Genomic DNA, 26,515 nt, shown 5'->3' on the forward strand with positions numbered 1-26,515 from the left:
GGGTCATCTCAGCTTCAGAGCTCTGTGTGACATTGACAAAGGCTGCTGTTGCAAAAGAATTTCAGCTCAACTTCTCCCTTTGCCCAATCCTACTTTCACTGTTCCCTCATGGCACTTTTCAAAACACAAATCTTAGTAACTCAGAATATGCCTCCTAGAAAAGCTGACCTGCAATATAGAGGATGTCTTTAATCTGAGCACATTTTTATCCTGTGCTTTTAATGATTTGCACCTATTTCGGCATTTGAATTCATTCTCTAAAACACACTATTTACCGCTTTGAAGTTTTTTTTTTTCAATTTCAGTTTTTATTTTACATACAGGAGGTACATTTATAGGATTGTTACATGGATATATTTGACCCAGATAGTGGCCATGGTACCCAATAGGTAATTTTTCAATCGATGTTCCCCTCTCTCTCTCTCCTTCACTCCTCCAGTAGTACCCAGTGTCTATTGTTCCCACGTTTATGTCCGTGTCTGTTCAATATTTAGCTCCCACTTATAAGGGAGAACATGTAGTATTTGGCTTTCTGTTCCTGCATTAATTTGCTTATGATTATGTTTCTAAGTTTAATGTGACACAAACTCTTCAGACGTGATCATTTTACTCCATGAACAAAAAGAAAAAAAAAAAGTGCAACTTAAAATATATTCATATTTTAAAGAAATTGTTCAAAGATAAGTTTATTTTTATGTTTAACATTATTTTCAAAGAGTTAATGTTGCACACAAAGTACATATAATAGGGGAAAATCAGCAAATATGTAAAACAAAATAATTTGATTTACAATAATAGCAGATGGTGGCCACCTGCTGTTTGTGTTAAATATGAGTCATGTTCAGCAATGCCATCATTTATGAAACTAGAGATAGTCCCTATTTTCTATTTCTAATTTGTATAATAGGCATAAATGAATAAAGACATGACAGGTTTAGTGATTAAAAGAGTGGGAGAATTTTAAATTCACTACATTAGTGAGTTCATTATGAGTTGCTTCTTTGCAGCTTAGTAATACAGGGACAGTTGGTATGGATTAAATTGGATATTGTATAGTTACCACCCTTTTGACATATGGGCTCCCTGGTGGGATAACACCTGCTTGACGTTATTCAAGGAAATGTAAAGAAAATATGGAGGAACAGGCATAAAAACATACTGATCACTGAAATGTAGATTAAATATGATTTTAATCATGCTACTTGGCATTTGGAGAGCCGTCAAGCACCAGGGGGTATGATCATTGTGACTAAGATACCAGAGTAGTAGATGTCAAATTACCCATAATATAAAATATCTTCAAAACATAAGTAAAGTCTTCTTGTAATAAGCCTCAATTTTACTATGTAGATGTAAAATGAATCTGAGTTAATTCCGAAGACAGCTGTTGGTGGATTTAATGACAAGAGCATGGGACTTTGCAGTTCTGCCCACTGAGGATAAAGGTCTGTTCCACAGGTGAATTTCACATCTCTGACAATTTGTTTACTATAAAATATATGGAATGTAAATTACAGCAGAATTTTAGTGGGTGAAATAGTATTGTACATATCACACCTCCTACAACAAACTGGGGACCCATCAACTATTTCTTTAAATGATATTATGAAAATAAGGAAATATTTATGTATTACCAACCTTCTTCCAGAGTAGGGCTGTACTTTACAGTGATGCATAAAATATGACTGAAGAGCATATATTGGAACCTAATGAAAGATATTTAAAAACAAACAAGAAAATGGAGAAAAAGAGAAAGCAAGAAGAAGACTTTGATGAAAACTTTAGCAGCCTACAAATAACCTATATGTATGCCTCAAATTTTCTGAAGCTTACATGCAAAAGGGGACCCTGTTGGTTATACAATACAATATCATTTGCTCGGGGGTAGTACTGAATATCTGTTCTTGGTATAAGAGCTGGCAAAGATTTCTCTTGAAGTTCTTCATAAAGAGAACATTGTTGGAAATGATAAACAGCATCCTCAAATTCTTAAAATAGATGCAGTAGCAAGAGCTTTTAGAATTGTTCTAAATAGGTTTCTTGAATTATTTTAAGGGGTAACTCAATAAACATACTTCTGTACATGGAAAGGCAAGGGCAAGTCTAAGTCTTGCTTATCCACTGAAGGGTACTGAGAAAGGGCAAAAGAAGCAATTGCAATCTAGGTAACTGGCTTAACATAAAGACATATTTTAGGATATCTGAAAGAGTGAATGGCTTGTGCCCTGCATATAATTTATCGTGAATTTGTTTCTTTCACATATAAATTTTGAACAAATACAAAAGGGCAGTGAGCTTAAAATTGTAATTTTTAGAAAATTCAAAATGAGGAGCTACTCTGTTGTTTATTCTTTTCATGTAACAAAACTTTGATCCCCTACTATAATCCAAGTACTGTGCTGGGGATATACAGTACAATATTGTGATTTTGAAGACTATATTTATCTATATGTGTATGCACATATGCCTATACATGTCGATGTATAACTATGCATCTACCACCCACAGATACCCCCAAAGCACCTGCCTTTGTTGTCCCAGAAAGCTGAAATTTTGTGTCCTTTGTTTACTGTAAGGCTGTTGTCCCATTTTTTACTACTGTCATATGAGTCACCCTTTAGCTCTTATTAACTGGGAAATCAATGGCAATCTTTTAAAAACCATACAAACTGGATTAAGAGGATCTAAAAGACTATGGACGAGGCTCTCTTGTAACAACAACATGAGATTTGTGCATCAATATTGACTTCTCAAAGACATTTTATATTTTCTCACTTGATGTTTTCTATACTTGATGGGCTCTACACAGATAGTGTGCATATACATATAGTCAGACATATTAGATAAAAGATGTTTGGGTAATTTAAGTTTTATCCTTGTTATAGTTGCATATTTTTCTTATTTAACTTTGAGATTTGTTACTTATTTTGCTAAGGAGTACAGAATGAAATTAGTATAAACTTTTAGGGAATAGAAGTTGCTAAAAAGAGATATATTTATACATAAGATTATAATGATAATGATAATGAAATTGATGATGGCTAGCATTTGCCACACACTTTAACTTTCAAATTTTCATTTAATTCTCCCTAAATACACAGATTTATATCCTTTGTCTAAAAATGTCTTTATATTGTTCTCATTCTCAAGGACAGTTAATTACTGACTATACAATTCTAGGTGACTGTTACTATAAGTTAGTTTTGCTGAATGTAAAAATACGTATCACTTATGGCCAATGTGTCCTATTGTCCATGCAAAAGATGCATACAATAAGGCTTTTTAAATACAGCATACGGTCTCTTTAATTCCATATAATCCTCTGAGATTCATCTATCTTATTGCATGTATCAATAATGTATTGTTATTGATGAGCAATATTTCACAATAAGAATATATCACAATATTTTTTCATTTTTATGACAATAGATGTTTGAATTATTTCTAGTTTCTAGCTATTATGAATAACATTTCTGTGAATTCCTAGTCTGATAATCCACTATGAGACCACATCCATGGCCAGAGAAACAGGTCAAAAGACATGCCCCAGCAGACCCACTCATAAGTAGACAAATAGCTGTGTGCCCATGCCCTGAACCAGAGAAACAGCCTAGTGGCCTCACTCTGTAAGCCAGTCCCCAAAGACTCACCATGTGCATGTATGTATCACTGGCCTGAGAATCAGCATGGCAAACTCATCCCTGGCAAAGATGTGCCACCATTGCCCAAAACTCCCAAAGCCTTGGCTGCTGAGGCACTCATAAATATAGCTAGTATAGGTTACAACTGAAGAAGCTACACAGAGAACACATTACTATATGCATCTAGAAACATAGCCAATCCACCCTACCCAACTAGATCATAGGACATATCTACAGGAATAAGTCTTTCTCTGTGAAAGCTACTCCATAAAATTGGAAGAAATGGCTGTTTCACCAGATGCACAGATATCAATGTAGGGGCACAAGAAACATGAAAAAGCAAGAAAATGTGATACCTCCACAAGAACACAATAATTCTTTAGTAACAGAATTAGTAACACCCCCAAAGGAAATTTACAAAATGACAAAAAGGAATTCAAAATAATGATATTAAGGAAACTCAGTAAGATACCATAGAATAGATATAGATAATTCAACAAAATTCGGAAAACAATTCATGATCTGAATGACATACATATCATTAAAAGAATTCCAGAAATCATGGAGCTGAAGAATTCAATAAATGAAATGAAAAATAAAGTCAAGGGTCTCAAGTGGAAAAAAGAATTTCTGAACTTGAAGAGAGGTCTTTTGAAATAACTCAGGCAGGTCGGGCATGGTGACTCATGCCTACAATCCCAGCACTTTGGGAGGCCGAGGTGGGTGGATCAGCTGAGGTCGGGAGTTTGAGACCAGCCTGACCAACATGGAGAAACCTCGTCTCTACTAAAAATACAAAATTGGCTGGGCATGGTGGCACAAGCCTGTAATCCAAGCTACTTGGGAGGCTGAGACAGAATTGCTTGAATCCAGGAGGCGGAGGTTGTGGTGAGCTGAGATCGTGCCATTGCACTCCAGCCTGGGCAACAATAGTGAAAGTTCGTCTCAAAAAAAAAAAAGAAAGAAAAAATAATTTTTAGAAAACCCGAAGAAAGCCTACAGGGATTGTGGGACACCATTAAATGAACAAATATTTGCATTATTATGGAAGTTCCAGAAGACTAGCAGGAAAAAAATGTAGAAAACCTACTTGATAAAATAATAGCTGAAAACTCCCTATGTTTTGAGAGAGATATGGATACCCAGATCCAGGAACCCCAAATAGAATCAACCTAAAAATGTTCCCTCTGAGGAACATTATAGTCAAATTGTCAAAAGTCAAAGACAGAGAGAAATGTGCACAATAGGAAGAGAAAAGTGTCCAGTCGCATATAGGGGAAGCCCCTTTCAACTTAGAGCAGATTTCACAACAGAAAATTTACAGACCAATAATTGGGATGATATATTCAAAATGATAAAAGGGAAAAACCTGCTAGCCAAGGATACTATACCCAGCCAAGCTATCTTTCAAAAATGAAGAAATAAAATGTTTCCCAGATCAGCAAAAATTGAAGATATTTATCACCACTAGATTTGCCTGACAAGAAATGCTTAAGGGAGTCTTACATGTTGAAGAAAAAGGACTGTAACTACCACCATGAAAACACACAAAAAGTATAAAATTCAATGGTAGAGCAGATGCACAAGTGAAAAAGAGAAAGGAATCATGCATTGTCACTACAGAAAACCACCAAACCACAACAACAAACAATAAAAGAAGAAGAAAGAAACAAAGGATATACAACACAACCAGATATGATAGGAGTAAGTCCTCACCTATCAAAAATAACGTTGAATTTGGCCAGACATTGTGGCTACGAGCCAGATTCAAGATTATATTTGATGGGTGAGGACTTACTCCTATCAAACACTTTGGGAGGCTCAGGTGGCAGGATTGCTGAGCTAAGGAGTTCAAGACCAGCCAGGCTGTGCAGCATAATGAGACCTCATCAAAAAAAAAAATAGCCGAATGTGATGGTGCTTGTTTATAGTCCCAGCTACTCAGAAGGCCAAGGTGGGAGAATTGCTTGAGCTGATGAGATCATCAAGGCTACAAAGAGCCATGATTGTACCACTGCACTCCAGCCTGGGCAATGAGGTGACATCCTGTCTCAAACAAACAACAATAAAACCTAAAACTTGAATATAAATAGATTAAATTCCTAGGTGAAAAATATCACCCAGATAAAAAAGCAGGACCCAACTAGATGCTTTCTATAAGAAACTCACTTCACCTGAAAAGAAACAAGCAGTCTGAAAGTGAAGGGATAGAAAAGATATTCCACACAAACAGAAACCAAAAGCAAGCAAGAGTAGCTATACTTATATCAGATAAAGCAAACTTTAAGTCAAAACTGTAAAAACTGACAAATAAGGTCATTATATAATGAGAAAGGAATCAATTAAGCAAGAAGATATAACAATTGTAAATATATATGCACTCAGCAATGGAACACCAGATAAATAAAGCAAATGTCATTAGACCTAACGGGGGAGAGAGATTTCTATACAATTTTAGGTGGGGACTTCAACATCCTACTTTAAGCTTTGGTCAGATCATCTAGACAGAAACTGAATAAAGATACATTAGTTTAAACTGCACCATAGAACAAATGGATTTAACAGACTTTAAAGAACATTTGATCCAACAGCTGCTGAATATAGATTATTTTTATCAGCACATGAAATATTCTGCAGGATTGACTGCATGTTGAACCACAAAACAAGTCTCAACAAATTTTCAAAAATTCAAACCATATCAAGTATCTTTTCTAACCACAGTTAAAATATTCTAAAACTAGAAATTAATATAAAAGCAATTTTTAAATTATATAAATAATAGAATTTAGATAACATGGTCCTGAATGACAAACTAGGAAGGAAATACAAACATGTATTGAAACAAATGGAAATATAACATGACATACCAAAACCTATGGAATACAGCAAAAGCAGGGCTAAGAGGGGAGTATAAAAGCAAGAACAGCCCAAGCCCCCCAAATGAAAAGATATTCTATGTTCATAAATTGGAAGGAATAATACTGTTAAAATGAACATACTACCCAAAGAGATCTACAGATTCAAGGCAATCCCTAATAATATGCCAATAACGTTTTTCACACAAATAGGAAAAACAATCTTAAAATTTGCATAGGACCACAAAAGACTCAAATAGTCAAAGCCATTCAGAGCAAAAGAGCAGAGCTGGAGGCATCACTCTACCTGACCTTAAAATATACTACAAAGCTGTAGTAACCAAAACAGCATGGTGTTGGCATAAAATCAGACACATGGACCAATGTAATAGAATAGACAACCCAGAAATAAATCCACATATTTACAGCCAACTAATTTTTTACAAAGGTACTAAAAGCATTCATTGAGGAAAGGACAGTTTCTTCAATAACTGATGCTGGGAAGACTGGATATCCATATGCAGAAGAATGAAACTAGAGCCTCCATCTCTCACCATATACAAAAATCAACCCAAAATGGATACAGACTTAAATGTAATACCAGAAACTATGAAATGACTAGGAAAAAAACATTGGAAATGCTTCAGGATATTGGTCTGGGCAAATATTTTATAGACAAGACCTCAAAACACAGACAACTTAATAAAAAATAGACAAATGGGACCTTATAAAACCAAAATGGTACTGCATAGCAAAGGGAACAATCAACAGAGTGAAGAGATAACCTTCAGAACAGGAGATAATATTGTAACCTGTTCATCTGACAATAAATTAATACCCAGAATATACAAAGTACTCAAACAACTGAGCAGCAAGAAACAAACAAACAAAAAAATACAAACAATCCAATTAAAACAATGGGAAAATTATCTTAGTCCATTTTCTGTTGCTGTAAAGAATGCTTGAGACTAGGTAATTTATAAAGAAAAGAGGTTTATTTAGCTCATAGTTCTACTGGCTGGGAAATTCAAAGGCATGTCCTTGGCTTCTAGAGAGGGCTTTCATGCTATGTCGTAATTTTGTAGAGAAGGTCAAAGGGGAAGCAGACACTCATGAAGAAACAAAACCCAAGGGGCATCTTGACTTTATTACAACCAACTCTCATAGAAACATTCCCAAGAGAACAAATTGAATTGAGAGAGAGTGAGCACGAGAGAGAATTCACTCGCTACCACAAGAATATCACAAGCCATTCATGAGGTATCCACTCCTATGACTCAAAACCCTCCCATTAGGCTCCACATCCCAATGCCGTCACATTGGAAATCAAATTCCAACCTGAGTTTTCCTGATGACAAACGTTAACCATAGCACGATTGAACAGACATTTCTTAAAAGAAGATATACAAACGGCCAATAAGCATATTAAAAAATACTCAACATCACTAATTGTCAGAGAAATGCAAACCAAAACAACAAGGAGATATCATCTCACCCTGGTTAGAATGGCTATTATCAAAAAGACAAAAAATAGAATAAAATAAAATAAAATAACAAATGCTGTCCAGGAGGCAGAGAAAGGGGAACTCATATGCTATTGGTGAGAATGCAAATTAGTATAGCCATTACAGAAAACAGTATGGAGGTTCCTCAAAAACCTAAAATTAGAACTATCCTGTGATCCACGAATCCCAATACTCGATATATATCTTAAAAAAGAAAATCAGTGTGTTAAAGAGACATCTGTACCTCCATGTTTATTACAGGACTATTTACAATAGCCAAGACATGGGATCAACCTATGCGTCCATCAACAGATGAATGAAAAAATAAAATGTATATGTACACAATGGAATACTACCTAGCCATAAAATAGAATGAAATCCGGTTATTTGCAGCAACATCAATGATCCTGGAGCACATTATATTAAGTGAAATAACTCTGGCACAGAAAAATGAATACTGCATGTTCTCCTTATAGGTGGAAGTTAAAAAAGTTGATCTCATATAAGTAGAGAGGCAAGTGGTTACTAGAGGCTAGGAAGGGTAGGGTTAAAGGAGATATAAAGAGAGGGCTGGTTAAAGGATACAAGATTATAGCTAAATAGGGGGAATAAGTTCTAGCATTCTATAGCACTGTGAGTGATTATAGTTAACAATTTATTGTATATTTTCAAATAGCTAGAAGCCAAGGTTTTGAATGCTCCCAGCACAAAGAAGTGATAAATGTTTGAGGTGATGGATTTTCTAATTATCTTCATTTGATTATCGCCTATTGCATACATGTATCAACATATCACACTGTGCCCTGTAATTATGTACAATTATTATGTGTTGATTAAAAACAATATTTTTTAAAAAGAATAGTAGTTCACACCTCAGAAAATTGTTGTGAAAATAAACTGACTATTTAGAAACTGCATGATCTGTTCATAGATAGCTCGTCATAAGTATAAGTATGTATCCCTTTACTTTTCTGGAGAAATTTTTAATGATGTCTGACTACTGTGAACATTTTACTTATTAGATTCTGTATGACAATAGCTAAAGATTTTTTGTAATTAATTATGCTTTGGGTCCAGTAAGGTGGATTCATGCCTAAAAAGTAATCAGAAACTAACATGTATTAGCATTCAGTAGATTCTAATATTTAAAATGATACTAAATTAGTTTGGGGAGGAAATATCTTTCCTTGGTTGCTTATTCAAAAATTTTTAATATCAATTGCATAGCATGAGGAGCTCTTATTAAAAGCAGATGGAACGTTACAAAAATGGTGCCTGATTGCTTTGGGATACAGAGGCTGGAGTGCTAAGCCTATCAGATATCAATGGCTGCAGACTACCATTTCACTCACTAGATTTGTGTTTTGTGTCACTATGACCCCAAATCTGCTTTTACTGCCTAATTATTTGGTTGCTGCCATATAACCACATGATACAAGAATATTAAAGGTTTTGTTTCTTTTTTGAGAAACAGATAAATTTACAATTAAAATCTATAAAGTCTGAAGCAATTACTACTGATTTTTGTTTCAAATGGAACCATACTGAAGTTTTTGTTTGCTTGTGCTTTTGCTTTAAATGACTTAAGAAACCTTTTCAAACTAGGACCTAGGAAAGTGAGAGTGGTGTTTTCAGGGACATTTAGGGCTTACATGTGATGTTATATTTCTCTGAACTGCTGGGGAAACAGATGACAACTTTGTTTGAAAGCCAGATTTTATAAAAACTGGGAATATGGGAGTTAGTATAAAACCCAGATTTCTTATAAACATATATAATGTTAAATTCCTTCAAACAATCTGAACTTGAGATCCTTAACTCTGGGTCCAAAATTGATCACATTTAAATAGAAGAATCTTAATCTTTGTGGCAAATACTCCAGTAGATTTTAAAATGTGCATGTATGGATGAATATCTTGTCACTTTTCAACTCCTGTGTTGTACAGAATGTCACCTTTTATTCCTTCAAACCCCATCTTTGCTCACAAAATCCCAAATTTGTTCCTGAATTGGAGCAAATAGGATGTGGATCTACATTAGTCTAACAATCAAAACAATTCCACAATAATCCTTTTCTCTTTCCCAGTGTCTGGTTTAGGTGGAGGACAGTGAATGGAATGCAATTATGCCCACTGGAATGTAAAGAGAAGTTTGGTGAGAGGCTTCTAGGAGGTTTTCTTTACTCTTAAAAAGAGACTAGAACAAAGTATTCACTGTCTTCTAGCCTTAAGAAATTACTGTGCAGTGAACTGATGCCTTAAATTTCTGCAGCCTTTTTGCAACCATGTAAGAATTAGCTATTTAATTTCAGACAGCAGAGCAGAGAGGTCAAATGATGACATTGTGGAGTCATTACATTATTGAATTTTTCAATTGTCTTACCTTCTGGACTTCCTGTTATGTTTATGTTATGCTTCTTTTTGTTTATGTACAGTAGTCCCTGCTTATCCAGTTTTACTTTCTGCTGATTTAGTTACCCACGGTCAACTGCCATCTGAAAATAGGTGAGTGCTATACAATAACATATTTTGAGAAAGATAGAGGGACCACATTTACATAACTTATTTAGAGTAGATTGTTACAATTGCTCCATTTTACTAGTAGTTATTGTTGTTAATATCTTGCTATGCCTAAGTTAAAATTAAACTTTATCATATGTCTGTATGTATAGAGTTCAGTACTATCCATGGTTTCAGGCATCCATTGGAGGTCTTGAACAGTATCCACCTGGCATAAGGTGGGTACTATCATATTTTCTTGGGTCTTTTGCTTTATGGAGTCAGTTGCATTCTAAATACATAAAATAACAAAATAACTCTATGTTTTATACTATATGTAAGGAAAAATGAAATGCAAGGCCTGACCAAGTCAGATATGTGACAGGTTTAAAATTTGCATAAGCTATTTACTTAAGAACTTATTGCATCTAGTATACTGACACAGTCATAAGTCTGAAAAGCATTTTTAATAAATATTAAAGCATTTAATGTAGGAAATAAAATTTCAAACAAACAGGAAGATTTTATTGCTTATTACATTTTAAAGAAAGATTTTCTTTAAAACTTAATGGCAGCAAAATATTGGAGATTTTTTTTTTAAAATTCACAGTCTTGAAATATTTGGATAAGACTAGATACATTTAATATTGTAATTAGGACTTTTCTTTCTCTCCAAGAACGTTGCAATGCACATGGGCTTTTTCTGGGTCATGATCGCTTTTAGGGATTTCCTGAAGTCTTACTTGAGGTTAAGGGCTACACCAGATAATCAGAGTTGCATATTCCATTAGGCAACATCACTCAGGCAGATTTCACGTAAACAATTTTAAGTGAAAAATTTTAAACTGAAGGGTAATGGTAAAATGGAACTCATAGCATTCCTTGCCATTTACACCACTGTAAAAAAATGCTAATTATGTAGACTTTGCAGTAATGGTGAATGGATTTGTAGAGATTATAGGAAACTATATATAACATTTTCTGCTCCTATGTGACAATAGCAGTCTATTTCATCCAAAACCAAGTTAATGATCCTCAGCCCAACTTCAAAGTTCTCCACAATTTAAACTCTATTCATCTGTCCCCTTGAGTGTGTGTGTGTGTGTGTGTGTGTGTGTGTGTATGTGTGTATCCTTTACCACAGCCCATAAGTCCACTGTAGCTTCATCATCTCACTGTACTTCTAACTCACCTCCCCAACATACTCCTGCACCTGCTGGCTTGTCATCCCCATTAGCACAGGTTGAAGTTCTCTCTTAATGAAAGGTCAGTCATTAATTAAACTCCGTTTTCAAGAAATACAGTTTGTAATTTTCTTAATGCAAAATGATATACAGAGTTTGGGGGCAGCAGCAGAGAGAAGTAGTGTTGAGACATTTGCCATCATTGGGCAACCAAAGGAGATTAATAATAAAGCAATTTTAAAATTTACGAACAGTTAATCATGAAGATTTTTCTATTTTTGTTTACTATTATTTTGTGAACTTAGCTTATCAGAGGATGAAGTCATTGTTTTTCTTCCTAAATAAAATGAAGAATAATTTAATAAAGAACAAATTCCAGGTTGTTCAATAAATTATTGATCACAAATGCTATGGATATATGAGCAGATACTATGTGCCAGGAATGTGTTACAATTTATAAAATAATCTATTTTCCATTGAAAGCAGGTTAGACTTCATTGCTTTACTTCTTTCTTGATTTTCCCTATTTAATACAGAGAGTAAAATGAAATGTTGAACACATTTCATCATAAGTCCTTCCTGATACTGTATACTGCATGTACTACCACTTGTTTCTTCAGAGTCCACAGGTTAAAAAAAAGAAAAAGAAAAAGAAAAGCTTTCCCTATTTCAGACTAACAGTAATAATTAACACTTTTTATCAGTAAAGTTGAAGGCATCCATGGAAATGTAAACCTCCTATTTTCATTTAGAAATAAAGGAAATAAAATGTGGAACATGATTATTCTCAAATGAGTTTAACCTTGAATTTCAGAAACTTAAAGTCCAATGGTTTGTCTTAAAGCAGCTTGTAGGAACAAATTTAAGAGTTATCCATAGTTAAAAATTGAAAACACCAAATCCTTTGAATGCCACTTTAATCCCAGATCAAACAAGGCCTGCTGGTCCAAGAACCAAAATTGATTTTGTTACACATATCAGAGGCAGCTCATGATTCCTTCCAACCTTTGCTGAAAGCAGATAGTGTAGGTAGAAGATAATTATTCCTTAAATGCTAACTTTGTAATGAGTAGATAGAATCGGTGCTTCAAACAATGTTTCCTATTTACATTTGTAAATGCCCTTTGCTCCTTCAAGTGCCCCATATGGGAGTATGCTAGGTGGTAGCAGAACTACAACTGGACTGGGACAGTGCACATCCATTCCTCTTCCTTTTTCTGAAGTTGTGCCGAGTGGCAACAGGGCTGTCAAAGTCAAGGCATTGATCACAGGGTAGAGGGAGGATCATGGATGCAGCCTTGTCAGTAAAACTGAGCTGTCAGTTGAGGAGTTGTCTCAAACACTATCAGCTGCCTTAGAAAATGAAAGCTTAACTCTCACCTGTCTTTCAGGAAGTGATTTCTTCACATTCTAAATGTCAGTAAGGTGTGATGTCAGTAATGAGGGCTTGGCTCTTTCTTTACTCTAAATGGCTATGAGACAGCTGTGAAGAGATGGCTGTGAACAGAGAGAGCCCTGCACAAAGTTGTGAATTACAAGTTTATTTTCAGTACAATATTCTCACGTTCTTAATGCTGTGTGTTCCAGTGTTCCTTGCAAAGCCCTATTTGAGCTTATATCTCAACTATCAAGTGACCTCTACCATTTCTCAATTCCCAGAGCCCCTGTGTCTTCTACATACACTAATCTGTCAAGATAATTATTAACAAATATGGTTCTATTACTGCTGGAAGGAATTTAGATACTCTTTAGCTCCACATTCTTATTTTACAGATAAGGTGAATTGGTATGCGTATGACCACGTCGTTACATGAGAGGGGAGGGGAATGGCTATTATTATTATTAGAAGCAACCTCACAAGGCACATGTAGTTAAACAGTAACTTACTGAAATTGAAAGAAGGCAGAGACAAAATTAGGTGTTATCAGGGAAAGTTGATGAAATGGCTAACCAGAGACCTCTCCCGTACCCGACATATATATTTTTAATTAATTAATGGCAATACAGAGTCTTCTTAGCTTTGCAGAATCTCAGTGCTGCAAGGGTCAAAGAGTTGACTAAATTTAGGGCTTCTTGGTTACACCTACCAAAATCACAGAACACTCAAGAGAAAGCTGAACGTCAATGTATTAATTAATAAACAGAAACATAAATATCAAGTCAAGTGGAAGGAATCATTGGTCTGTCACAGAGTATGAGGTAAGTGAAATTAGTAATCATATTATTGGTAATTCCAAATTTTAATAAAACATTATGTACCAGGTCTTCATTGCTGTGCTTTATAAAAGTTGTCATCAAATCTTCTCAACAAACACCTATAAAGTAGATGTCATTCCCACCACGTTATAAATAAGAATAGCGGAAGCACAGAGAAGTCAAGAACTTGACCATGGCCGTATAACTAATAAATGGCACAGTTAGATTGTGAACCCAGGTAATCTGCTTTTACCCACTCTTCAATGGTAATTTAGTAGAAGTCTCAGTAAGCACAAAAACAGAACCATTGTTTAGATCGTTGATTCAACTCCTTAGTGACTGGTATAAGGCAATGGTTCTCAAGTTGGGGAGAATTTGCCTCCTAGGGAACATTTGACAATGTCTAAAGGCAGTTTAGATTGTTACAACTAGGACAGGGGATTGCTACGGACATATAGTAGGTAGACGCCTGGAATGCTATTAAGTATTCTGCAACACATAGGACAGCCCCCAACAGCAAAGAAATACCCCATCTAAAATGTCGATAGTGCTGAAGCTAACAAACCCTGGTACAAGGCAGCAAGAGCTGCATCCCCCTGTGCAGTAGGGATTCATTTCCCATTAGGGCTGGCTTGTTGAGTTCTTGGGCTAAAGTGCTCTGTTATTTGAATAGTATTTGAATGTGCACTCTAAATCTGTCTTTCTGACTTGTTTTGTGTGTGTGTGTGTTTTGAAATTGTTAATTCCTATTATTGTCAATAATTTATCTTATTAGATATATATATAAGCAATACTGTGCCCCCTCCATTCCCCTCCTAAAGTTATTTGCAACTCTAATACTAAAACTATTAAAATCAGCTACAAATACTGAAATCAGCTACATGTACTATGTGATTTAAGCCACATTTTTTCATCAGGAAAGAAAAAAAGCAAAACAAAGAACAATTTAACAACATTCAACCTAGGACATTTCATCCATGTAATCTATACCATGCTGGTGTTTTCCCCTCCAGAATGCAAATTTTGTTGGCTCATATTGTGACCTATCCAGCTTTACATCATTGTTTAGTGGACAAATGTACTTTTCTGCTCTAGTTATCTAATATTGCTGCTATGCTCGGTTTTGATTGCCTTCTTTTTAAACATCATTATTTTTAAATTGTGGCAAAAAGTGATGTGGTAATTTTCACCAAAATTTATAAAATTTTGTTAGTGACTCAAAGGATTATACCAAATTGCTCTCAAAAAGATTTCAACATTTATATTTCCCCTGAGAGTACAGAAAAATACAGTAAGACTTTAGTATGCTAACACACATTATTAATCTCTGAAAAATAGGCATAGTGGAAAGAATTTTTCCACATTTATTTGACCATAGAATCATTTCACCATTGGATACTTATTAATATTTCCAGTGAGACATGATGATCTCCATTAGACAATTTGAAAACCATTGTTTTGATGAGAAGTGAAAAAATCCTGAAATAGTCCCATTATTATTGAAATACCCTGAAATAGTCCCATTACTACCTTGTAGAATATTGTTTCATCTTGAATAGACTGAAAAAATTTCAAAACATTTGTAAGCTAAGAAAAGTCATAATCTTCAGGACTTTAGGTACTTTATTTCATTCGATTTTTAAAATTTTAATTGACACATAATAATTGTACATATTTGTGGGGTACAATGTGATACTTTGATATATGTATACAGTATGTAATGAAGGAATCAGGGTAATTAACATATTCATCACTTCAAACATTTACCATCGCTTTGTGGTGAGAACATACACAATCTTCTCCTCTAGCTATTTTGAGATACGCATTATCTTGTTGTTGAATTTGGTCACTCTACTATGCAATAGGGCACCAGTATCTATTCTTCTTTTCTAATTGTAACTTTGTATTCCTTGACTATACTCCCCAAGCTCCTTTCCACCCACCTTCTTCAGTCTGGTAACCACTGTTCTATTCACTATTTCTATGAGATCAACATTTTAGGATTTCACATATGAGTGAGAACATGTAGTATATGTCTTTTTGTGCCTGTTCCATTTTGCTTAACATAATTTCTGGCCGGGCGCGGTGGCTCAAGCCTGTAATCCCAGCACTTTGGGAGGCCAAGACGGGCGGATCACGAGGTCAGGAGATCGAGACCATCCTGGCTAACATGGTGAAACCCCGTCTCTACTAAAAAAAAAATACAAAAAACTAGCCGGGCGAGGTGGCGGGCGCCTGTAGTCCCAGCTACTTGGGAGGCTGAGGCAGGAAAATGGCGTAAACCCGGGAAGCGGAGCTTGCAGTGAGCTGAGATCCGGCCACTGCACTCCAGCCGGGGCGACAGAGCGAGACTCCATCTCAAAAAAAAAAAGAAAAAGAAAAAACATAATTTCTTCTAGGTTCATTCGTGTTGTTCCAAATGACAAGATTTCATTCTAATCATTATGGGAATTAAAATCAAAACCACAATGAGATACCAACATACTCCACATAGAATGGCTTTTATTAAAAAGAGGAAAAGAAGGTTGGTGCAAAAGTAACTGCAGTTTTTGCCATTAAAAGCAGTGCAATATTTAACAAATGTTAAATAATAACAAATGTCAGTGAGAATGTGAAGACAAAGGAAGCTTTACACATTGCTGACAGGATGTAAATGATTACAATCATGGAAAACGGTACAGAGGTCCCTCAAAAAATTAAAAATAGAACTATATGATCCAGTAGTCCTACTACTGGGTATATGTATTAAGCAAATGAAATCAGTATGTTGAAGAGATATTTGTACTCCTATGTTTATTGCAGCACTATTTAAAATAACCAAGATAAGAAATCAATCTAAGAGTCCAAGAGTGGGTAAAATTGATAAAGAAAATGTGTTAAACATATATACAATGGAATATTATTCAGCAATAAAATAATTAACTAGTTGATTTTAAAATGACTTTAAAACGTACATCATCGGGAACTTCTGGAAGTTTTATCAAACGCAGAGGTGGCTGGTGAATTGAGTATTTTTTTTGATATCAATTTTCAAATTTGAGTTCATTTCTATATCAAGTACTAAGTTTTACAAAAAATATATTTAATGACCTAAACAGTAAAGATTATAGTTTTTCTTCCCATTTAAGAGCTAAAAATATGCTTTAAAAAAAATCATCTCCAGCACTTTGGGAGGCCAAGGCAGGCAGATCACCTGAGGTCAGGAGTTTGAGACCATCCTGGCCAACATGGTGAAACCCTGTCTCTACTAAAAATACAGGTGCCTGGTGGCAGGCACCTGTAATCCCAGCTACTTGGGAGGCTGAGGCAGGAGAATTGCTTGAACTCAAGAGGTGGAGGTTGTAGTGAGCCGAGATTGCACTCCAGCCTGGGCGACCACAAAACTTTGTTTCAAAAAAAAAAAAAAAATTTCTGAGAAAAAAACAACTTTAGAATTATTTGATAAGGTAAGGAAGAAGTAGGTCAAAAAGAACCTATGTTCTCCAGGTTCATCTACATTGTTACAATTGACAGCATTTCCCTCTTTTAAGGGCTGAATAGTATTTTGTTGTGTATATATACATTTTCTTCATCCATTCATCTGTTGATGGACATTTAGATTGATTCTGTATCTTGGTTACAATAAGCCAGAAACAGAAAGACGTTACTGCATAGTCTCACTTACATGTGGAATCTAAAAACGTCAAATGCATAGAAAAAGAGTAAAATTGTGGTTACCAGAGGCTGGGAGTTGTGGGAATTGGGCAGATGTTGGTCAAAGACACAAAATACATAGGACGAATAAGTTCAATAGATATATTTTACATCAAGGTTAAAAACAATATATTGTATACTCGAAAATTGCTAAGAGAGTAGATTTTAAGTGTTTTCACCACAAAAAGAATGACAAGCAGATGAGGTAATGCATGTTAAATAGCTTGATTTAGCCGTTCTGCAATGTATACATATATAAAAAATCACACTGTATACCATAAATATACATAGTTTTTATTTGTCAATTTTTAGGTCTTTAATTAGTGTTGTTAAAACAAAATTCTTCCCTTAGAGCTACCCTTTCAGCTATATGGTAGATTAGTTTAACTGTAAGTCCCTCTCACTACAAACCCCTACATTCTGAATAAAATATACTTCTTAGTACCTTGTTAAGGTTACAAAAGAAAGGGAAATCTCTAAGCTCACCCCCAAAATATTGTAGTGAGTAGAAACCAGAGCTGTGATCTCAGGCCAATGAGCCAACAGAAAAGGCAGGGTTGATCTTAGCTAGGCACTTGAGCAAAAGCAAGATAAGGAACTCAGCCTCAGACTCTCATTGAGCCTGATCTTCACATAAAGAAAAGTGGTCCCAGAGGAGCAGTGTTCTCTGGCTATAAATAAAAGCAAATTCAAGTCATCTTGCAGAAAAGCATTTCCAATTTCAACTCTAGAGATTTCTATAGATTAAGAACAAATAGCTGTGAGATCAAAAGAAAATAATAATAATAATAATAAACACAAGGAATTGAAGTAACTTTTCTCTCTTTTGGTTTTTCTTAATGGTTTTTGGATGTTAAGAAAACTACTTAACATCAAAATCTTTTTTTTTCCTTTTCTCTTCTGTCCATAGCTAGACTTAAGTTGCCAGCCATCCCCCTAGTAGTTAGTTATGGCCTTGTAACTAAGTTCTAGCCCCTCTAACATGAGCAGAAGCAATTTGTACAACCTCTAGGCTTTCCATATGCCCTCCTCCATGTTCTTTCTTCCTGTGGCAGACAGTGATACCAATAACAAGATGACATTAAAAGCCATTAAATATAGATAACAAAGGTTCCATTTCCACTTTCCTGCCAAATGATCATGTTGGGGTAGAGCAGGGAGTCTTCACGATACCTACTCAGCAGATGGATGTGACCAACGGGTATGGTTCATTCTTCCCTTGGGGAACCTTCATTGTGTTTATTCTTCCCATACTCCCTCATTATCAGAACGTAAGGATCCGTTCCTGGACCAGATGCAGAGCAGTGATGATTTCAAAGATATCTGAACATTGGGCTGGATGGGGTGGCTCTTCAGGACAGAGTGACAGACATGTTCTAAATTAAGCAAGAAAAGCATGCATAGATTCTGTTGGCTTGAGCTCTGGCAAAGACTGCTAGCTGTCCACTAAAATCTCTCATTTATCTTCTTGAGCATACAGTCAATTGGCCCTTCCCAGCATCCCTGGCCATGTAGCCTTGTGACTAAGTTCCTACCCTATGGGATATGAACAGAGGTCAGGCATGCCACCTGCTGGCCTGACCTATGACTTCCTACAATGCACTTGTCCTGCTCTTTCTCTCTTCTGGTTGATCTGGATAGAGAAAAATCCCAGGGTGAATTTGAAAACTACTTGTTGAAAATGGTAGAATCTCTATCATTAAGCAGAGCTGCCACAGACTGGGAACCTCTACCGCCGATCTGGGGACTGTGACAAAAAAGAAATACTATACATTTTTTTTCCTTTCTTTTAGCTAACAAAATAGTCTGTTGATTAAAACCGTTTAGCTTTCCCTATTGAATACAAATTTCTTACCTAAGCTTATTATGTGTTATGTTTTAGTGGAACTCAAATTTCAAGATTGTTTGACTTGTATTCTAGCTCACAATTTAAATGAGTTACATTTGTATGTTACTCTTACATTGCATAAATTCTGTTTTATTTGATGTATACCAAAACCCTCTGAGATAGGCATGAATTAACATCTATATTTTAACATGTGTTCATTATAATACATTTTTAAATAACTCAGAAATCTACATAAAAGCATATCACCAGTTAGAGAGATATCATGTTATCATCTCGTCAGATATTATGCAAATGTTTGACCATACATTTTTAATAAAGTGAAGCCAAATGCATATAATTAATTGTATGTGTACTTTTACTTACCAATATATTTTTTCAATATTAATATTCTATTCCACCATCAGAATGCTTATTATCCTAAAAATGTAATCACAAACATTTGTATACATACATCTTTATTAGCTTATCTACTTATCGTTTCTTTAGGCTATGACAAAATTGTACAGTCAAATGACATGTTTACAATTGTGATGTACATTGCCAGATTGTTCTGTAAAAAGGCATGAGTCAAAAGTCCTAATAATGTTTGCTATATTTCCTTATTCCATTTCTAATACTAGAAATTATTAATCATTTTAATACTTGGCAATTGTTAGAAGATAATAATACTTATTTTTTACTGTGAATTTTTACTATTAGTAATTCTGAATATTATTTCTTTTTCATAGGCAATTTATGCTTACTTTTAAAATTAATTTCCTAATATTCCCAAATTTCTTTAGCTTTTTCATTTCTATAAATTCATCTGGTTTTATTGTTTACTGTAGTTCTGTGTATTTTAAGAATAATAAAATATTTGTTTTTTGCATATCACAGATTTCATCTTTGACTTACATAAAAGAAAGTAAGGTTTAAAGAGATTAATTGACATGTTTAACATATATGCTGCAAAATCATAACTCTATGCTAGGTGTTCTGATGCATGTTTTGTTTTTAATTAACCTTCATCATCACCTTTCTTATAATGAGGCATCTAGAAATACGGTAAATAGATGAGAGAATCATTGCACTTTAAGTATGTCTTCCTTTGAAAATATTCTTAGTGTACTTATTCAAGTAGAAGTTATTCTACTCCATAGAAAATTAATCTTTCTTGCTTTTTCCCGAAGACCTGATATAATTCCTGGCACATAGTAGGTACTTTACAAATATTTGTGAATGAGTGAATGAATGTACTGTATCCTGTGGTGACAGAAAAATGAGACACAATCTCTGAATTAAAATAACTCTCAATCTTGTGGAGGTGAGAAGACAGACAAAATAGCACAAAATAGAAATAGGCATAGAAGGCATCTGATGTCTAAGTAAATGTTAGAAACAAAGATTCCTTAATCCCCTTCCTCAAATAAATTAGCTAGGAGCACATTATCTTGTAATGTGACTTATTTCTTCTTTTTCTTTAGTGAGAAGTCATGAGGGAATGGAAACCATACTGGTATTGAGATTTTAGATTCAGATGTGCTTGGGCTTAAGATCAGCTTTACCACATTACCATGTTCTATCTAAATAATCCTGGATGAAGTAGTCTCTGTGAACCTAAATTTCTTTACTTATAATTAAAATGTCTAAATCCTCGACAGTTGGGGGGTCTAACTGCCAGTGTATGCAAAGTGCTTAGCTCTTACAAGGTACTCTAGAGGCATTGGTTCTTTCAGATGTTTCTCAGATAGACTATCTTATAAGCTATACAGTGTTAAAGATTACTTGACATTTTATGCCCATGATCATAGCCTTTTGAAATCTATTAATAGTTTATTATCCAAATTTAATCTTCATAATTAGCAGAGCTTTGGACAATCAACAGCATACTTTTACCATGACACTGTTTACCCCTGTCTTAAACAGAACAATTTAGAGGAAGAAACTATATACTAAGAGTTTAAATTATTTATTTATTTATTTATTTATTTATTTATTTATTTATTATTATTTTTTGAGAGGGAGTTTTGCTCTTATTGCCCAGGCTGGAGTGCAATGGCGTGGTCTTGGCTCACGGCAACCTCCACCTCCTGGGTTCAAGCGATTCTCTTGCCTCAGCCTCCCGAGTAGCTGGGATTACAGGCATGCACCACCATACCCAGCTAATTTTGTATTTTTTGTAGGGACAGGGTTTCTTCATATTGGTCAGGCTGGTCTGGAACTCCCGACCTCAGGTGATCCACCTACCTGAATTAAAATAGGTGCTGGGATTACAAGTGTGAGCCACCGCGCCTGGCCAAGAATTTAAATTCTTAAAAGCATATATATATGACATAAACTTTTAAGTTTCCCAGAACATATAAAACACCAAATAATAATATAAAATAACTGATATGCTATTTATTTAAGAAAAATTATATGTAAATGTTGAAGAAATGACTTTTAATAAAGATTATATGGTGTTACATTGCCTGTTCTTAGACCATAATTTTATTTTCCAAGTGGGTGTTAGACGCATATTATTGATCAGGGCATGCTATTCAGAATAAGTAATTATTGGCAATTCACTGAAGCTTGTGTGTGTGTTGAAATTTTATGCACTTCCCTGCTGTGGGAGTGTGACAAGGATAGCCCTTGGGAGCCAGTGTTCACCTTCTCCAAGATGTAATTCTTCTCACACATGAGGAACTACCCTCCCTCCCACTTTGGTACTGGATAATGACCAAATCTTTTCTAATTTCTGTCAATTTTCCAGGAAACTTTGGACTAACCTGATTTATGTTATGTTCAATTACTTGTGATTCATGTTGCTATATTGAGAAAAGGAAGTTTATCAGCTTTACTTTAGAGAGTGCATCGAGTGTTCCTGAAATTACTAAATGGCTTACTAATTTTGTGGTAGAAGAAATAAAGATAATGCTTTTAAAAAGCATGTAACTCATTATCTTAAACTGAGCTGGTCTTATCAAATTTTCTGTATTCAATTTTTTTCAAGCTTCACAAGCCTTAATTTTCAAATTATTTGCTTCTTTACTAAAGGAAAGTTGTTCTGGATTTCTTTCTCTACTATGACATGGTTAAAAGAGTTACAATGGGATCTAGCACGTATGAAATATTTTAAAAATTTGTGTAAAAAGCATGTAAAAGTATGATATGCTGTCTTCATACTTTGAAATATTATTCTTCAGGAAATTTCATTTTTTGGTTTAAACAAACTTCATTGACAATAACCTTAATACCTCAAATTTGTGATGATTATGCTGATGTTTAGGAAGGAAGAAAAGATTATGAAACTTTCCTTCAAAAGAAAGCTTAAAAATTTCTTATGATCCTTTTATTTGAAGTCAGTAAAATGCATTCCTTTAATGACGTAAAAAAACTCAATTATTGAAGCAAATGACCACCTTTGTTCTTTTCTGTTAAAGAGAAAGTATCAGAAATAAAAGGAGAAGGACATGTTTTTTCTTCCTCTATCACCAACAAACACAATACAAAAGTTACAAACAAGTAATAAATCATAATGCAGTCAATCAGGGCAGCACAGGGACCATGTGTCACATGTAAATGTTTTTTCTCTGTTAGTAAACTAAAAATCTTGTACAGTTTTCTCTGTAATGTAAGAATTAGCTTTCCCTCCTTCTATTTGTCTTTCCTACATTTGAGTTAGTTGTGGGTTGTTGTTTTTTTGTTTTTGTTTTTGTTTTTTGTTTTTTTTAACTAAAAGAAGTAGGTAAGGTAGGTAGATATGGAAAAGCTCCAGATCGAAATTCATAGTTGTTGTCTTGTCCTGGGTACTACCCAGAGGAAGTGGAAAAATGGGACTTTTGAAAACTTTGCAGTGTAAAAACTAACAAAAATCAAGCACAAAGAGAAATATAACAAAAATTGAGAATGGAGTCTCAAGTGGTCTACCATGTATGAAATGTAAGTTCCATGTGTGAAATAAAGAGTGGGAGAAAGGGAGTCAGAAAAGTTTATTTGTAGAAACAATGAACAGCTGAAAATTTTCCAAATTTTGTTAAAACTATAAGCCCACAGATCCAAGAAGCAGAATAAATATCAAGAAGAACAAATAGAACAAATACCATACCCGAATATAATGTAATCAAATTTATCACAACGTCTTTATCACTTTACCTCTTAGTGATAAAAAGAAAATAAAAGAATTTAGAGGAAAAAAAAGTACATTACAAAGAAAATAACAATCATAGACATCATAAAACATGCAAGCCAGAAGACATAATACTATCATTCAAGCACTGAAATATACTGTTAACCTAAAATTCTATTTCCTGAAGTTCTTACAAAGTCTAATATAGTCTTACCATTAATCCAGAAATTGTACTCGTAGATTTTTTGTTTGTTTGTTTGTTTTCTTTTCCTATAGACAGAGTCTCGCTCTTGGCCCAGGCTGGAGTGCAGAGGCGCAATCTCGTTTCACTGCAACTTCTGCCTCCCGTATTCAAGTGATTCTCGTGCCTCAGCCTCCCAAGTAGCGGTGATTACAGGTGTGTGCCACGTAATCCAGCTAATTTTTGTATTTTTAGTAGAGATGGGGTTTCACCATGTTGGCCAAGATGGTCTTGAACTCCTGACCTCAAGTGATCCACCTGCCTCGGCCTCCCAAAATATTCGTAGGTTTTTTTTGTTGAAAATTTATCTCCACATAAAAATCTACTCACAAATGTTTATAGCAGCTTTGTTTAGTTTCCCAAACCTGGTAGTCACTGAGATATTTTTCAATAAATGAAGCAATCAACAAACTGTGGTGTATTCATAGAATGGAATATTATTCAGTGATTAAAAAACAGAAATGCATTATCAAGCCATGAAAGAACATGGAGGAACCTTAAATGCATATTGCTAAATGATATAAAATCAACCTGAAAAGGCTACATACTATATCACTCCATCTATATATCTAATATTCCCAAAAAGGCAAAACTCTAGGAACAGTACAAAGATGTATGGGTGTCAGGGCAGTAGTGGTGGTCTAGGGATGAGTATTAAAGAATCCCAGGGAATGTTTAGAGTGGTAAAATTAATCTGTATGATACGGTGGTGATAGATAAATAATAAGCATTTGTCAAACGATGTAGAACTGTACAACACAAAGAGCAAACCTTAATATTAACTATTGGCTTTAGTTAGTGATAATATATCAATATTGGTTTATTAATTGTAATAAATGTGCCTCACTAATGTAAGATATTAACATTAGGACAAATTATGTATGTTTGGGGTAAGAGTGTATGTGGTAACTCTGAACAGTCTGCTTTTAAATTAAATAATTAAAAAAATAAATGAGAGTGGAAGTTTTAGGTTCACTGTGCTAATATGAAGGTAAGGATTATGACTTCCTTTAGAATTTAGTAAAACTTTTTCATAAATCCACTTGAGTGTTACTTCTTATATATATTTTGATTATAGATAGAAGATCTTTGACAAGCATTGATCTATTAAACTCTTCTGTTACAAATAGAAATTTTTGGTAATCTACACTTCTCCTAAAAAACATACAAAAAACCTCCCGCTCTTTGAAAGCCCACCATGAAGAAAATGAGTCAAGCCACAGACAGAGAAAATATTTTTAACATGTACATTTTATATCAAATAACTTGTTTCTGGAATATATAAAAAAGTACAAACAACCCAGATTTTTAGAAAATGGACGAAAATTTAAACAAATACTTTTAAAAAAATACACAAGAGGCCAAAAAGCATGAAAAAGCACTAACATCATTACTCACATAAATTAAAATTAAAGCCAAAAGTGAGAGGCCACGGTATGCCCATTAGAACAACTAAAATTAAACTTGACAATAACAAGGTTTGACGAAGATGTTCAACAATTCTACTATTCATACATTTTATATGGTAATATAAAATGGCACAGACTCTAGATACAGTTGGCAGTTTCTTGCAAGTCACCATGCAACTCCACAATTCTACTCCTAGGTTCTTCCCAATAGCAATTACTGCATACATCCATACGAAGGTTTTACATAAGTATTTGTGCTACCTTATTCATCATAGTCAAGTTCTGGAAGTGACTCAAATGTTCATCAACAAGTGAATAAATAAACCATAATAGAATTTTAATCATCCATAGCAAGGAGAAATTATTAACATATACAATAACATAGATAAATCTCAAAAATCAAATGCTGAGCCAGCTACAAAAGAATACATATAGTTCAATTTACATGAAACTTACAGGAAGGCAAAACTATTTTTCATAATAAAGAACATATCAGTGGTTAGCTGAGTCCAGAAGAAGGGATCGATTGGCAAGGGGCACATAAAATCTTTTAGGATGGTTTTGGTGAGAGTTACACAAATGTATTCTCTGTTAAAACTTGTCAAACTTTGCACTTAAACTGAGTTCATTTAATTGCATGCTAATTATGCCTCAATTCATTTAATTTGACATAGGCACTCTAACAGTATTATTTACATTTTAGATTGGTAATAAAAGGTTTAACAATAGCAATATCATAATATGGGAAAACAAACACTTTAATACACTAATGCAGATTGTTGTATGGAGAACTATTTAGCAATATCTATCAAGTTAGCTCAGTCTTCATTTTATTCTAAGAACAGATATTGAAGTTTCAAATATACTTTGTAGGAACTTTGTATATACAAGAATGAAATTTACAGTGATAGCTCTAAAATATATTTTAATCTAATAGGGATTTTTTTTAAAGTTAGGAATAGTCTTATGCTTATAAAGTAGTGGCTGGATGAAAACATAGAGCCAGCACATGAAGCTTCAGCTTTGAAATTTGGAGAACAAGGACACTCTAGCTACTAGAAATAAGATGATTTCAAAAGATATAGATGTAGATGTAGAGAATAAATGACCTATTATTGGATCATCCTTTTTCACCTGAGTTCTGACTTTTCATAAAGAGCAACAGCTAACATGTATAGAGTGATTACTTAAGACAGGCACCACGCATTGATTTAAATGCATTTTTATCTCGACTTTCACAGCTCTATAAAATACTCACTATATTTTTATACATACCTATTGTATGCATGAGAAGTAGAAGCTCAACTAAATTCTATAATAAGTCTAAGAAATCACACTTATGTAAGTGGTAGAG

This window comes from Trachypithecus francoisi, unplaced genomic scaffold, assembly GCF_009764315.1.
Source record: "Trachypithecus francoisi isolate TF-2019V2 unplaced genomic scaffold, Tfra_2.0 Contig01566, whole genome shotgun sequence".
In the NCBI taxonomy this organism is placed as follows: domain Eukaryota; kingdom Metazoa; phylum Chordata; class Mammalia; order Primates; family Cercopithecidae; genus Trachypithecus; species Trachypithecus francoisi.